We start from the raw sequence: 13,233 nt of genomic DNA, 5'->3' as shown, positions 1-13,233 counted from the left end.
CATTATCCTGCTCAACCAGTTATTCTTGATCCTCCTTGGCTACGCAAACACAATCCACAATTCGATTGGACTGAGGGACAGTTGGCCTCCTGGGGCAAATCCTGTTTTTACTCCTGCCTGGCTAAGGTTACTCCATTGCATCACACCCCTACCTTCTACCCTTCCCTTAGTATAGGCAGAATTTAGGGATGTGTTCAAAAAGTAAGCTGCTGATGTGCTACCACCTCACGGCCCTTACGACTGCAAAATTCACCTGTTTCCCGAAGCCCCACTCCCTAAATGAAGGATTTATCCGCTGTATAAAGCCGAGGCTAGAGCCATGGAGGAATACATCCAAGAAAACTTAGCTAAAGGCTTTATTCCCCTCCTCTCCTGCTGGGGCTGGTTTCTTTTTCATTAGTAAAAAGGATGGTGGTTTGAGACCATGAGGCCTACTTATCAAGCCGTCAACTTACTTGCATTCAACAGCACCAATACGCTCGCCTGACATCGCCTAACTTCGCTGCAGCGGACCTGAATACATTCTCCATATTTAACAAAAAAGCTGTCAAAAAGCCGTCCACCAAGTACGGGGCGATGAGCAACGGACTGTTGTTAACTAACAGTCATCGATCTTGCTGCTCTTCGGCTTTTTCCCAGCTTTATTTGTATACAGTCACTAAGCAGCCACACTATACTAAACTGATTAACCCCTATCCCGCTGCTCCCTGACCCCGCCGCAACTAAATAAAGTTATTAACCTCTAAACCGCCGCTCCCGGACCCCGCCGCCACTCTAATAAAGTTATTAAACACCTATTCCTCCTCTCCCGGAGCCCACCGCCACCTACATTATGTTAATACCCCCTAATCTGCTGCCCCCTACACCACCGCCACCAACATTATACTTAGTAACCCCTAATCTGCCACCCCCAATACTGCCTCCACTTAAATTTTGTTATTAACCCCTAATCTGCTGCCCCCAACACCGCTGCCACTCTAAAAAAATTATTAACCCCTATTCCTCTGCTCCCAGAGCCCACCGCAACTAAAGTTATTAACCCTTAAACCGCCAGCCCCCCACATCGCCATAAACTAAATTAACCTATTAACCCCTAAACCTAACAACCTGCTAACTTTATATTACATTTTAACTCATCCCTATCTTATAATAAATTTAAACTTACCTTTAAAATAACATTAAACTATATTAAATTAATAATTAACCTACCCTAACTGTTATAATAGAATTACATTAAACTATATTAAAATAAAAATTAATCTAACCTAACTTTTAAACTAAAATTACATTAAACTACAAATTAAATTAACTATATTATATATTTAAACACCTAACCCTACTCAAATAATTTAATTCTACACTAAAAAATTACTAAGTTACAAAAAACTAACATTGCCCCAAAGTAATCAGCTCTTTTACCTGTAAATAAAAAATACAAACAACCCCCAACAGTAAAACCCACCACCCACACAACCAACCCCCCAAATAAAATCCTAATCTAAAAAAACCTAAGCTCCCCATTGCCCTGAAAAGGGCATTTGAATAGGCATTGCCCTTAAAAGGGCATTTAGCTCTATTGCTGCCCAAACCCTAATCTAAAACTAAAACCCACCCAATACACCCTTAAAAAAATCATAACACTAACCCCAGAAGATTCACTTACAGTTTTGAAGATCTGACATCTATCCTCCAAGAAACCGGCAGAAGTCTTCATCCAAGCGACCGAAGTCTTCATCCAAGCCCGCAGAAGTCTTCACCCAGATGGCATCTTCTATCTTCATCCATCCGGCGCGGAGCGGCTCCGTCTTCAAGACATCCGACGCGGAGCATCCTCTTCTTACGACGGCTTCTTCAGAGTGAAGGTTCCTTTAAATGACGTCATCCAAGATGGCGTCCCTTAGATTCCGATTGGCTGATAGAATTCTATCAGCCAATCGGAATTAAGGTTGAAAAAATCCTATTGGCTGTTGCAATCAGCCAATAGGATTGAGCTGGCATTCTATTGGCTGATTGGAACAGCCAATAGAATGCAAGCTCAATCCTATTGGCTGATTGGATCAGCCAATAGGATTGAAGTCCAATCCTATTGGCTGATTGCAACAGCCAATAGGATATTTTCAATCTTAATTCCAATTGGCTGAATTCTATCAGCCAATCGGAATCTAAGGGACGCCATATTGGATGAAGACATCTGCGGGCCAAGACTTCTGCGGGCTTGGATGAAGACTTCGGCCACTTGGATAAAGATTTCTGCCGGCTTCTTGGAGGATGGATGTCGGATCTTCAAAACTGTAAGTGAATCTTCTGGGGTTACTGTTAGGATTTTTTAAGGTTTTATTGGGTGGGTTTTAGTTTTAGATTATGATTTGGGCAGCAATAGAGCTAAATGCCCTTTTAAGGGCAATGCCCATCCAAATGCCCTTTTCAGGGCAATGGGGATCTTAGGTTTTTTTAGATTAGGATTTTATTTGGGGGGTTGGTTGTGTGGGTGGTGGGTTTTACTGTTGGGGGGTTGTTTGTATTTTTTATTTACAGGTAAAAGAGCTGATTACTTCGTGGCAATGCCCTGCAAAAGGCCCTTTTAAGGGCTATTTGTAGTTTATTGTAGGTTAGGGGTTTTTTTTTGGGGGGGGGGGGCTTTTTTATTTTCATAGGGCCCTTAGATTAGGTGTAATTAGTTTAAATCTTTGATAATTAATTTTTTATTTTTTGTAACTTAGTGTTTGTTATTTTTTGTAACTTAGTTGTTAGTTTTTTGTAACTTTGTAATTTTTTTGTGTAGATTTAATTTATTTGAGTAGGGTTAGGTGTTTAAATATATAATATAGTTAATTTAATTTGTAGTTTATTGTAATTTTAGTTTAAAAGTTAGGGTAGGTTAATTATTAATTTAATATAGTTTATTGTGATTTTAGTATAATAGTTAGGGTAGATTAAATTAATTAGTTTAATATTGTTTAAGATAATTTTAGTATAATAGTTAGGGTAGATTAATTAATAGTTTGATATAGTTTAATTTAAATCTAAAGGTAAGTTTAAATTTATTATAAAATAGGGATGAGTTAATATTTAATGTACAGTTAGCGGGTTGTTAGGTTTAGGGGTTAATAGTTTAATTTAGTTTATGGCGATGTGGGGGGCTGGCAGTTTAGGGGTTAATAGGTTTAGTAAGTGCTAGTGATGTGGGAGGCCAGGGGTTTAGGGGTTAATAACTTTATTTAGTTGTGGTGGCCTCCGGGAGCGGCGGGAAAGAGGTTAATAACTTTATGTAGGTGGCAGCAGTGTCGGGAGAGGCAGATTAGGGGTTAATAACTTTTATTTAGGTGGTGGCGGTGTATGGGCGGCAGATTAGAGGTTAATAACATAATGTAGGTGGCGGCGGTGTAGGGGCGGTAGATTAGGGGTTAATAACTATAAATGTAGGTGGCGGCGGTGTAGGGGGTGGCAGATTAGGGGTGTTTAGACTCGGGGTACAAGTTAGGGTGTTAGGTGTAAACTTAACTTTTATTCTCCCATACCTCTCATGTGATGGTAATCCCCTGTTGCCGGGATTGCATTGTGGCTTGATTTGTTGGTGTTGACATACGGGCTAATAGGGTTGTGGAGTTAGACTGAACCAGCCAATCCGGAATAAGGGGTATGACGTTTTTACATCTATCAGGGCTTTTGTTGCAGTCCTATTTATATTACGATCGTGATCATAGCTTTCCAAGGGGATATATGTATTCACATTTATCTAGTCTTAACACATTACTATGGATACACTAACATTGTTTATATTTCACAATATTTACACTTTTTATAACCAGTATTATACTAATTTCACGTCTGTGCCTTTCTGCACACGGCTCACTTTGATTGGTTGCCTACTAGCGGAGTGGTTTGTAGGCCTATAAAAGTCTCATGTTTGTCAGAGGAAGGGACGCTGTTGGTCCTGAAACGTCACAATAAAGTTTTGATTTAACACTGATGTCTACAGTCCAGCGAGTGCTTTATTATTTGAAATTCTACATTCCTTGTTACAGCACCCTGGCAAGTTGGAGGGAGTGCATATACTATACACCCTGGTTCTATATATATATATATATATATATATATATATATATACTGTATATACATACGCACACACGTGCACAGCCATTACTTACACACATGCACAGCCATTACTTACACACATGCACAGCCATTACTTACACACATGCACAACCATTACTTACACATACATGCACAGCCATTAATTACACATACATGCACAGCCATTACTTACACATACATGCACAACCATTACTTACACACACATGCACAACCATTACTTACACACACATGCACAACCATTACTTACACACACATGCACAGCCATTACTTACACACACATGCACAGCCATTACTTACACACACATGCACAACCATTACATACACACATGCACAGCCATTACTTACACACACATGCACAACCATTACTTACACACACATGCACAACCATTACTTACACACACATGCACAGCCATTACTTACACACACATGCACAACCATTACTTACACACACATGCACAGCCATTACTTACACACACATGCACAGCCATTACTTACACACACATGCACAGCCATTACTTACACATACATGCACAGCCATTACTTACACATACATGCACAGCCATTACTTACACATACATGCACAGCCATTACTTACACACACATGCACAACCATTACATACACACATGCACAGCCATTACTTACACACACATGCACAACCATTACTTACACACACATGCACAACCATTACTTACACACACATGCACAACCATTACTTACACACACATACACAGCCATTACTTACACACATGCACAGCCATTACTTACACACATGCACAACCATTACTTACACACACATGCACAACCATTACATACACACATGCACAGCCATTACTTACACACATGCACAGCCATTACTTACACACATACACAGCCATTACTTACACACACATGCACAACCATTACTTACACATACATGCACAGCCATTACTTACACACACATGCACAACCATTACTTACACATACATGCACAGCCATTACTTACACACACATGCACAGCCATTACTTACACACACATGCACAGCCATTACTTACACACACATGCACAACCATTACATACACACATGCACAGCCATTACTTACACACACATGCACAGCCATTACTTACACACACATGCACAGCCATTACTTACACACACATGCACAACCATTACATACACACATGCACAGCCATTACTTACACACATGCACAGCCATTACTTACACACACATGCACAGCCATTACTTACACATACATGCACAGCCATTACTTACACACACATGCACAACCATTACATACACACATGCACAGCCATTACTTACACACACATGCACAGCCATTACTTACACACACATGCACAGCCATTACTTACACACACATGCACAGCCATTACTTACACACACATGCACAGCCATTACTTACACACACATGCACAGCCATTACTTACACACACATGCACAACCATTACTTACACACATGCACAACCATTACTTACACACACATGCACAGCCATTACTTACACACACATGCACAGCCATTACTTACACACACATGCACAGCCATTACTTACACACACATGCACAGCCATTACTTACACACACATGCACAGCCATTACTTACACACATGCACAGCCATTACTTACACACACATGCACAACCATTACTTACACACACATGCACAACCATTACTTACACACACATGCACAGCCATTACTTACACACATGCACAACCATTACTTACACACACATGCACAGCCATTACTTACACACATGCACAACCATTACTTACACACACATGCACAGCCATTACTTACACACACATGCACAACCATTACTTACACACATGCACAGCCATTACTTACACACATGCACAGCCATTACTTACACACACATGCACAACCATTACTTACACACACATGCACAGCCATTACTTACACACACATGCACAACCATTACTTACACACATGCACAGCCATTACTTACACACACATGCACAACCATTACTTACACACACATGCACAGCCATTACTTACACACACATGCACAACCATTACTTACACACACATGCACAACCATTACTTACACACATGCACAACCATTACTTACACACACATGCACAGCCATTACTTACACACACATGCACATATACAAGTGCACATGCACGCACACACACACATACACATACATAAACGCATATATACATGCACAACCAATGCTCACACACATATTTAACGGAACCATTAACCCTGTAGATTACAAATTCATTCAAATCTAGCTATCATCTTTACTACGCTTAAAGGGATATAAAACCCACATTTTTTTCATTCATGATTCAGATAGAGCATGCAATTTTAAAATATTTTATAATTTACTTCTATTATCAAATTTTGTTTGATCTCTTGGTATCTTTTGTTGAAAAACAGAGATGTAAACTCATGAGCATGCTTGTGTCTGGAGCACTATATGGAAACAAATTTGCAAGAATATTATCCATTTGCAAGACCACTAGATGGCAGCAGTTTTACAAGAATGTTATCTATTTACAAGGGCACTAGATGGCAGCAGTTTTACAAGAATGTTATCTATATGCAAGGGCACTAGATGGCAGCAGTTTTACAAGAATGTTATCTATATACAAGAGCACTAGATGGCAGCAGTTTTACAAGAATGTTATCTATATGCAAGAGCACTAGAGGGCAGCAGTTTTACAAGAATATTATCTATTTACAAGGGCACTAGATGGCAGCAGTTTTACAAGAATGTTATCTATTTACAAGGGCACTAGATGGCAGCAGTTTTACAAGAATGTTATCTATATGCAAGGGCACTAGATGGCAGCAGTTTTACAAGAATGTTATCTATATACAAGAGCACTAGATGGCAGCAGTTTTACAAGAATGTTATCTATATACAAGAGCACTAGATGGCAGCAGTTTTACAAGAATGTTATCTATATGCAAGAGCACTAGAGGGCAGCAGTTTTACAAGAATGTTATCTATATGCAAGAGCACTAGAGGGCAGCAGTTTTACAAGAATGTTATCTATTTGCAAGGGCACTAGATGGAAGCAGTTTTACAAGAATGTTATCTATTTGCAAGAGCACTAGAGGGCAGCAGTTTTACAAGAATGTTATCTATATGCAAGAGCACTAGAGGGCAGCAGTTTTACAAGAATGTTATCTATTTGCAAGAGCACTAGAGGGCAGCAGTTTTACAAGAATGTTATCTATTTACAAGGGCACTAGATGGCAGCAGTTTTACAAGAATGTTATCTATATGCAAGGGCACTAGATGGCAGCAGTTTTACAAGAATGTTATCTATTTGCAAGAGCACTAGAGGGCAGCAGTTTTACAAGAATGTTATCTATTTGCAAGGGCACTAGATGGAAGCAGTTTTACAAGAATGTTATCTATTTGCAAGAGCACTAGAGGGCAGCAGTTTTACAAGAATGTTATCTATATGCAAGAGCACTAGAGGGCAGCAGTTTTACAAGAATGTTATCTATTTGCAAGGGCACTAGATGGCAGCAGTTTTACAAGAATGTTATCTATTTGCAAGAGCACTAGAGGGCAGCAGTTTTACAAGAATGTTATCTATATGCAAGAGCACTAGAGGGCAGCAGTTTTACAAGAATATTATCCATATGCAAGAGCACTAGAGGGCAGCAGTTTTACAAGAATGTTATCTATTTGCAAGAGCACTAGAGGGCAGCAGTTTTACAAGAATGTTATCCATATGCAAGAGCACTAGAGGGCAGCAGTTTTACAAGAATGTTATCTATTTACAAGACCACTAGATGGCAGCAGTTTTACAAGAATGTTATCTATTTGCAAGGGCACTAGAGGGCAGCAGTTTTACAAGAATGTTATCTATATGCAAGAGCACTAGAGGGCAGCAGTTTTACAAGAATGTTATCTATTTGCAAGGACACTAGATGGCAGCAGTTTTACAAGAATGTTATCTATATGCAAGAGCACTAGAGGGCAGCAGTTTTACAAGAATGTTATCTATTTGCAAGACCACTAGATGGCAGCAGTTTTACAAGAATGTTATCTATTTGCAAGAGCACTAGAAGGCAGCAGTTTTACAAGAATGTTATCTATTTGCAAGGGCACTAGAGGGCAGCAGTTTTACAAGAATGTTATCTATTTGCAAGGGCACTAGATGGCAGCAGTTTTACAAGAATGTTATCTATTTGCAAGGGCACTAGATGGCAGCAGTTTTACAAGAATGTTATCTATTTGCAAGGGCACTAGAGGGCAGCAGTTTTACAAGAATGTTATCTATTTGCAAGGGCACTAGATGGCAGCAGTTTTACAAGAATATTATCTATTTGCAAGAGCACTAGAGGGCAGCAGTTTTACAAGAATGTTATCTATATGCAAGAGCACTAGAGGGCAGCAGTTTTACAAGAATGTTATCTATATGCAAGAGCACTAGAGGGCAGCAGTTTTACAAGAATGTTATCTATGTGCAAGAGCACTAGAGGGCAGCAGTTTTACAAGAATGTTATCTATATGCAAGAGCACTAGAGGGCAGCAGTTTTACAAGAATGTTATCTATATGCAAGAGCACTAGAGGGCAGCAGTTTTACAAGAATGTTATCTATTTACAAGGGCACTAGAGGGCAGCAGTTTTACAAGAATGTTATCTATTTGCAAGGGCACTAGAGGGCAGCAGTTTTACAAGAATGTTATCTATTTGCAAGAGCACTAGAGGGCAGCAGTTTTACAAGAATGTTATCTATTTGCAAGAGCACTAGAGGGCAGCAGTTTTACAAGAATGTTATCTATATGCAAGAGCACTAGAGGGCAGCAGTTTTACAAGAATGTTATCTATTTGCAAGAGCACTAGAGGGCAGCAGTTTTACAAGAATGTTATCTATATGCAAGGGCACTAGAGGGCAGCAGTTTTACAAGAATGTTATCCATTTGCAAGACCACTAGATGGCAGCAGTTTTACAAGAATGTTATCCATTTGCAAGACCACTAGATGGCAGCAGTTTTACAAGAATGTTATCTATATGCAAGAGCACTAGATGGCAGCAGTTTTACAAGAATGTTATCTATATGCAAGAGCACTAGTTGGCAGCAGTTTTACAAGAATGTTATCTATATGCAAGAGCACTAGAGGGCAGCAGTTTTACAAGAATATTATCCATATGCAAGAGCACTAGATGGCAGCAGTTTTACAAGAATGTTATCTATATGCAAGGGCACTAGAGGGCAGCAGTTTTACAAGAATGTTATCCATTTGCAAGACCACTAGATGGCAGCAGTTTTACAAGAATGTTATCCATTTTCAAGACCACTAGATGGCAGCAGTTTTACAAGAATGTTATCTATATGCAAGAGCACTAGAGGGCATCAGTTTTACAAGAATGTTATCTATATGCAAAAGCACTAGATGGCAGCAGTTTTACAAGAATGTTATCTATATGCAAGAGCACTAGAGGGCAGCAGTTTTACAAGAATATTATCCATATGCAAGAGCACTAGAGGGCAGCAGTTTTACAAGAATGTTATCTATATGCAAGAGCACTAGAGGGCAGCAGTTTTACAAGAATATTATCCATATGCAAGAGCACTAGAGGGCAGCAGTTTTACAAGAATGTTATCTATATGCAAGACCACTAGAGGGCAGCAGTTTTACAAGAATGTTATCTATTTGCAAGGGCACTAGAGGGCAACAGTTTTACAAGAATGTTATCTATTTGCAAGGGCACTAGAGGGCAGCAGTTTTACAAGAATGATATCCATTTGCAAGAGCACTAGAGGGCAGCAGTTTTACAAGAATGTTATCCATTTGCAAGAGCACTAGAGGGCAGCAGTTTTACAAGAATGTTATCTATTTGCAAGGGCACTAGATGGCAGCAGTTTTACAAGAATGTTATCTATTTGCAAGGGCACTAGAGGGCAGCAGTTTTACAAGAATGTTATCTATTTGCAAGAGCACTAGAGGGCAGCAGTTTTACAAGAATGTTATCTATTTGCAAGGGCACTAGAGGGCAGCAGTTTTACAAGAATGTTATCTATTTGCAAGAGCACTAGAGGGCAGCAGTTTTACAAGAATGTTATCCATTTGCAAGGGCACTAGAGGTCAGCAGTTTTACAAGAATGTTATCTATTTGCAAGGGCACTAGAGGGCAGCAGTTTTACAAGAATGTTATCCATTTGCAAGAGCACTAGATGGCAGCAGTTTTACAAGAATGTTATCTATTTGCAAGAGCACTAGAGGGCAGCAGTTTTACAAGAATGTTATCCATATGCAAGAGCACTAGAGGGCAGCAGTTTTACAAGAATGTTATCTATTTGCAAGAGCACTAGAGGGCAGCAGTTTTACAAGAATATTATCTATTTGCAAGAGCACTAGAGGGCAGCAGTTTTACAAGAATGTTATCTATATGCAAGGGCGCTAGAGGGCAGCAGTTTTACAAGAATGTTATCTATATGCAAGGGCACTCGATGGCAGCAGTTTTACAAGAATGTTATCTATTTGCAAGAGCACTAGAGGGCAGCAGTTTTACAAGAATGTTATCTATATGCAAGAGCACTAGAGGGCAGCAGTTTTACAAGAATGTTATCTATATGCAAGGGCACTAGAGGGTAGCAGTTTTACAAGAATGTTATCTATTTGCAAGAGCACTAGAGGGCAGCAGTTTTACAAGAATGTTATCTATTTGCAAGGGCACTAGAGGGCATCAGTTTTACAAGAATGTTATCTATATGCAAGGGCACTAGAGGGCATCAGTTTTACAAGAATGTTATCCATTTGCAAGAGCACTAGATGGCAGCAGTTTTACAAGAATGTTATCTATTTGCAAGACCACTAGATGGCAGCAGTTTTACAAGAATGTTATCTATTTGCAAGGGCACTAGATGGCAGCAGTTTTACAAGAATGTTATCTATATGCAAGAGCACTAGAGGGCAGCAGTTTTACAAGAATGTTATCCATTTGCAAGAGCACTAGATGGCAGCAGTTTTACAAGAATGTTATCTATTTGCAAGACCACTAGATGGCAGCAGTTTTACAAGAATGTTATCTATTTGCAAGAGCACTAGAGGGCAGCAGTTTTACAAGAATGTTATCTATTTGCAAGAGCACTAGAAGGCAGCAGTTTTACAAGAATGTTATCTATTTGCAAGACCACTAGATGGCAGCAGTTTTACAAGAATGTTATCTATTTGCAAGAGCACTAGAGGGCAGCAGTTTTACAAGAATGTTATCTATTTGCAAGAGCACTAGAAGGCAGCAGTTTTACAAGAATGTTATCTATTTGCAAGACCACTAGATGGCAGCAGTTTTACAAGAATGTTATCTATTTGCAAGACCACTAGATGGCAGCAGTTTTACAAGAATGTTATCTATTTGCAAGAGCACTAGAGGGCAGCAGTTTTACAAGAATGTTATCTATTTGCAAGAGCACTAGAGGGCAGCAGTTTTACAAGAATGTTATCTATTTGCAAGAGCACTAGAGGGCAGCAGTTTTACAAGAATGTTATCTATTTGCAAGAGCACTAGAAGGCAGCAGTTTTACAAGAATGTTATCTATTTGCAAGACCACTAGATGGCAGCAGTTTTACAAGAATGTTATCTATTTGCAAGACCACTAGATGGCAGCAGTTTTACAAGAATGTTATCTATTTGCAAGAGCACTAGATGGCAGCAGTTTTACAAGAATGTTATCTATTTGCAAGACCACTAGATGGCAGCAGTTTTACAAGAATGTTATCTATTTGCAAGACCACTAGATGGCAGCAGTTTTACAAGAATGTTATCTATTTGCAAGAGCACTAGAGGGCAGCAGTTTTACAAGAATGTTATCTATTTGCAAGAGCACTAGATGGCAGCAGTTTTACAAGAATGTTATCTATTTGCAAGAGCACTAGAAGGCAGCAGTTTTACAAGAATGTTATCTATTTGCAAGACCACTAGATGGCAGCAGTTTTACAAGAATGTTATCTATATGCAAGGGCACTAGAGGGCAGCAGTTTTACAAGAATGTTATCCATTTGCAAGACCACTAGATGGCAGCAGTTTTACAAGAATGTTGTCCATTTGCAAGACCACTAGATGGCAGCAGTTTTACAAGAATGTTATCCATTTGCAAGACCACTAGATGGCAGCAGTTTTACAAGAATATTATCCATTTGCAAGACCACTAGATGGCAGCAGTTTTACAAGAATGTTATCTATTTGCAAGACCACTAGATGTCAGCAGTTTTACAAGAATGTTATCTATTTGCAAGAGCACTAGAGGGCAGCAGTTTTACAAGAATGTTATCTATTTTCAAGGGCACTAGAGGGCAGCAGTTTTACAAGAATGTTATCTATTTGCAAGGGCACTAGATGGCAGCAGTTTTACAAGAATGTTATCCATTTGCAAGACCACTAGATGGCAGCAGTTTTACAAGAATGTTATCTATTTGCAAGGGCACTAGAGGGCAGCAGTTTTACAAGAATGTTATCCATTTGCAAGACCACTAGATGGCAGCAGTTTTACAAGAATGTTATCTATTTGCAAGACCACTAGAGGGCAGCAGTTTTACAAGAATGTTATCTATTTGCAAGACCACTAGATGGCAGCAGTTTTACAAGAATGTTATCTATTTGCAAGACCACTAGAGGGCAGCAGTTTTACAAGAATGTTATCTATATGCAAGAGCACTAGAGGGCAGCAGTCTTACAAGAATGTTATCTATTTGCAAGAGCACTAGAAGGCAGCAGTTTTACAAGAATGTTATCTATTTGCAAGAGCACTAGAGGGCAGCAGTTTTACAAGAATGTTATCTATTTGCAAGGACACTAGAGGGCAGCAGTTTTACAAGAATGTTATCTATATGCAAGACCACTAGATGGCAGCAGTTTTACAAGAATGTTATCTATATGCAAGAGCACTAGAGGGCAGCAGTTTTACAAGAATGTTATCCATTTGCAAGACCACTAGATGGCAGCAGTTTTACAAGAATGTTATCCATTTGCAAGACCACTAGATGGCAGCAGTTTTACAAGAATGTTATCTATTTGCAAGAGCACTAGAGGGCAGCAGTTTTACAAGAATGTTATCTATTTGCAAGGGCACTAGAGGGCAGCAGTTTTACAAGAATGTTATCTATTTGCAAGGGCACTAGAGGGCAGCAGTTTTACAAGAATGTTAT

Source organism: Bombina bombina, chromosome 11 (assembly GCF_027579735.1).
Source record: "Bombina bombina isolate aBomBom1 chromosome 11, aBomBom1.pri, whole genome shotgun sequence".
NCBI lineage: Eukaryota > Metazoa > Chordata > Amphibia > Anura > Bombinatoridae > Bombina > Bombina bombina.
Note: the sequence above shows the minus strand (reverse complement) of the source record.